Source organism: Cynara cardunculus (assembly GCF_001531365.2).
Source record: "Cynara cardunculus var. scolymus isolate 2C chromosome LG 12, CcrdV1, whole genome shotgun sequence".
In the NCBI taxonomy this organism is placed as follows: domain Eukaryota; kingdom Viridiplantae; phylum Streptophyta; class Magnoliopsida; order Asterales; family Asteraceae; genus Cynara; species Cynara cardunculus.
Genome location: NC_037539.1, coordinates 21,475,557 through 21,480,302, shown reverse-complemented (window position 1 = coordinate 21,480,302; position 4,746 = coordinate 21,475,557). Strand labels below are relative to the sequence as shown.

At 36.2% G+C, this 4,746-nt stretch overlaps 1 non-coding gene across 1 annotated transcript; it reads left to right on the top strand.

The window, feature by feature from the left end:
• The first annotated feature begins 1,676 nt into the window (after window positions 1-1,676).
• LOC112524010 lies at window positions 1,677-1,783 on the top strand. The gene has a single exon (XR_003070337.1). It is a non-coding gene; the product is annotated as a small nucleolar RNA R71 (small nucleolar RNA).
• Window positions 1,784-4,746: the final 2,963 nt, after the last annotated feature.

Here is a 4,746-nt window from a genome sequence, read left to right as displayed (position 1 = left end):
AGTGCCCTCTGTTCAACCACCACATGTTACTAAATGGACCAAAAGCCATCCTCAATCTCAAATCATTGGAGAACCTTCTGCCGGTGTTAAGACACGAGCCACTGCAAATTTCTACTTATTTACCTATTTTGTAAGAGAAATTGAACCTAAAACAGTGGCAGAGGCTCTGGCAGATTCCTTTTGGGTTTATGCTATGGAAGATGAGCTCATTCAGTTTGACAGAAACCAGGTATGGACTCTTGTACCTCTACCAACTGGAAAGCTTGCTATTGGCACCAAGTGGGTTTTTCGCAATAAGAAGGATGAACAAGGCATGGTGGTGAGGAACAAGGGTATGTTTATGTGCAACTATTTAAAAACATCAAGAAACTTTTTAAATTGTGATTCTTCCTTTTGATTCCTTAATCTTTGGGGATAAGGAATATAAGGAGTGACTGAAATAGGAGAAGTAGTCTTTTGAAGAGTTGGTGCTGGAATGGGTTTCAACAATGGTCTTACAATTGGTTCTGATTCAGTTCTACAAGGGATTATAGGACTGGTCTAGTCATTTATTGCGGGACTATCACCAGATGGTGACACATCCACTACAACACTTTCTTTGGGAGTCTGAGTTGTCTTGGGTTCATCAAGAAATAACAATGGAAAATCTGATCTTTCTAGCATGGTCGTACTATCTATGGGCCTGACTATGGGTTGAGGCTCACTAGTACTCACATGAATGGTATTCACAAAATCTGGTACAGAGGTAACAGAATCTTGTTCTACACTTTTCTTTTCAATCTCTGCTTTGTTTGGTTCTTTTTGTTCTTTTTGGGTGTTTTCTAAATAACTCTTTCCACTCCTTAACGTAACAACCTTAACATGCTCTTTCCCTTCCCTCTGAGGTATCTCTGTGTCACTAGGTAGAGAACCTATTGGTCTTTTTCTTATCTCCAAAGCCATTTGTCCCATTTAAGTTTCAAGATTTTTAATTGAAGCTTGAGTTTGGGTTATAAAACCCTTCATCATTGCTTCCAAAGAAGTAGATGATTCAGCTTGCTGTTTGGGCTTGCTTTGGAAAGAAGACTGATGATTCTGAAAATTAGCATGTTGATTATTATGATTGCCTTGATGCGCTTKTGAGTGAAAATTAGATTGGCCTTGTTGTTGAAAATTGGACTGTCCTTGCGGTTGAAAATTAGACTGTCCTTGAGGCTTTTGCATTGATGGAATAAGAGCTATGCCACAAAAAAATTGGATGATTTCGTCATCCAGAATTATAAGTCTGCGAAAATGGTCCAGTTTTGTTGACAAAATTTACATGCTCAGGATTTCCAGGACAATGCTCAAAAGAGTGACCTTCACCACAATACACGCATTGCACAGATTGAAGATTAGGATTAAAGGTATTAGCATCAGATTGCACATGTGGGCTAGATGTTAGATTTGAAATTAGCTTAGTGATCTGAGCTGTTAATGCTGAAACAACATCTATCTCATTTATTCCGACTGTTTTCTTCAGTGGCATTGCACGTGGGTCAGACCATTGTCCGTTATTATTAGAAATCTTTTCAAGTATGTCAAAACCTTCATTATAGGTACAAGCTGTGAAAGCTCCGCCTGCAGTAGCATCAAGCATTTGTCTATCAACGACATTTAAGCCATTGTAAAATGTCTATAGCTGTATACAGTACGGAATGCCATGGTGAGGGCATTTTCTCAGCAGCTCTTTATACCTTTCCTATGCATCAGGAACTGCTTCATCATCCAGTTATCTAAAAGTACATATTCCATTCCTGAATTTAGCGTTCCTCGTGGGTGGAAAATACTTTTTCAAAAACTTTTATGCCATTTCATTCCATGTAGTCACAGAGTCTGGTTGCAAACAATTGTACCATGCTCTTGCTCGATCCCTTAGTGAAAATGGAAAAAGTTTTAGTCTCAAAGCATCGTCTGAAACATCATGGATGAGAAAAGAGTCTGTGATTTTCATAAAAGAACGCAGATGAGAATGAGGATCTTCAGAAGATAAATCAGCGTACTGGCCATTTGTTTGAAGCATTTGAAACATCAGTGGTTTAAGTGAAAAATGGTTGGCACCAATGGTAGGCTTACGTATTCCTGTGTGCAGTTGAGTTAAGTTAGGAATAGCATATGCCATAATGCCACCATTTTTAGCATTTTCAAGACGAAAGATGTTTTGAGCCTCATCCTCATGTGGAATATTTGATTCATTTCTAATTATACCTTCTCCGTCAATAATCACATTTTCAGCCATTGTTTCAGAGTTTAAAGCTCAATGAGCTCTTTGCACTCGTCTTCGTTGTCTAAAAGTTTGCTCAATATCTGTATCAAGTGGAAAAAATTCAACGTGCGACAGCCTTGGCATGCACAGTGCGTTCAAAAAGATGGTAGAAAAACTAACCTTTATAAACGTTACATTGAAAAGAAAAACTTCAGCGTGCTATCCCCGGCAACGGCGCCAAAAACTTGCTCGTCGGTTTATTCAACCTTAGATTTCAACACAAAAATATAACTCGGCGCAAGTATACACCTTGAACTACTGTCGTCTCGTAACAAGTAATAATGGTAAAGTACCAGATATCGTTCCCATAGAGATAGCTTGTAAAGTTATTTCAAATTTCATTCTATAAAAACTAGTTTCAGAAGGCGAATCGAGGGATTTGATTTATCTAAAATTGGGAGGTTTGATTAGCAACTAAGAAAGTATCAGTCTTAAAGAGAAGCACAAGATGCAACAGTTGATTAAGACACTAAACAAATGATTAAGCAAAAAAAGTGACTAGCATTCAAGTCACAATTATCTAAAATCAATAAATGATTTTATATAACTATGACAGTATCAACTATCGGGTTAGACGGCCTCCCAAGAGCACACACAGGCCAACGTGTTATCGATACGATATCATTTATGTTAAACATCGTGAATCCTAGCACCACACAGTGTTACCATCCTACACCGTAGGAGTATAGCATTTGTCAGACACTAAAGCTATTTATAGTCTTCTCCTATTACCTCAGGTTTTGAAAGTCAATACATTTTTATACACAAAATTAGTTGTCAATTAATTTTAGTGTAATCCTCAAATGAAATATTAAGCACCTGAAACAAATAGTAGACTATAATGCTAATAAGACACCTTTGTACTTTCACATCAGCTTTGGTCTTAATTTCTCGTTACACCCCAAGCTAAGGCGTTTAGCCCATCATCGCTCGGTTTCTTCTCTCGAATGATGTAAGGACTGAAAAATAAATAATTGATACGGAAAAGTAAATTGCAGAAAGTAAGTTGCATAAATTAAATTACAAGAAATGGAAATACTGGAATTTAAAGAACTAAAAATTAAATGACAGAAATATAAATCATTGAAAGTAAATTGCTGGAAATTACATTACAGAAAAGTAAATTGCAGTAAAGTAAAATGCAGAAAAGTAAAGACTGAAATGTAAAAGACTGAATTATAAAGACTAAAATGTAAAAGACTGAATTATAAAGACTGAAATGTAAAAGACTAAAATTAAATTACTACTAACTAAATACTACTAATTAATATTAATCTAAGACATGATGCAAAGTAAGTACTTGATGTACTAAGAAGTGACACTTGAAAACCTTGAAAAGATGAGTTGACTTTGAAGAAACTTGCAAGACAAGTAACAAAACTTGCAAAACAAGTTTTGTTACTAAGACCGAAAAGTTACTTGCAAAGTCTTAAGAACAGAGTATTTAGTCTACTTAAATTAGTCGTCAGCCACAAAGGATGAAATCCAATGTAAAGCAACAGAGATCGACTAATTCGTAACTTGCAACAAAAGTCAGAAAACGTATCGTAACTTGGAAATAAGAACATAAATGAGATGAAGATTAAATACGAGCACTTGAATTAAACTTGAAAGAGCAATCACAAATTCACTTCACAAAAATCGGTTCTTGGTTGGGAGCAAGAAAACCGAAAGCATGAAACTGAAAGCAATAATCTAGAGAGCAATTAATACAAAGATTATATGTGTAAATGGTAAAAAGCATGTAAGAGATGTTTTATAAACAAAGCCTTAAGCCCTTATTTATAGGCTAATGAAGCTTGTAAAATGGGAGCCACCTAATAGGACAAAAGGTGCTTCAAAAATGGGCTTTGACCAGGCCCAAAGCCATTGACCCAGCAACTTCAAGGGAGCAGCCCAAAAAAATTTCGGCTCAGGCAAAAGGTGCAGCTCACGGACAGGTGCTATAGGACTTTGCCACTCATACTCCTACAGGACTACTACAGGATTTGGCCCAAAAATCATCAAAAACCTGCCTAAACAGGGAATTAACGTTAGATATGATATATTACCACAAATATATGAAGAAGACATAAAAAGACTCAATTAAGACACTAATGGCAAATAAAACAAATGAAAATGGTTAAGAAAATGATGTAATAAGGTTAATAATTTAACACTTATCACATGTATCTTCTGGCTTTCATTACTGATAACAAACCGGTGCAATGACTCTGATGGTCACCAAAAATAACAACTGTTTCTCTGTCTAGCAATACTATTCTAATCATCTTCTTATTGCAAACAATGCTAGCTTGATTTTTGGCCAACCAGTCCATCCCCACTACTACATCAAAATCTTTCATAGGCATGGGGAATAGTCTAATGGGTAGCTTACATCCCTCAACCATAATGATGCAGTATTTAAACACATAATCCACATATACTTGACCATTAGCAGTATCAACTACTAACTTATCATC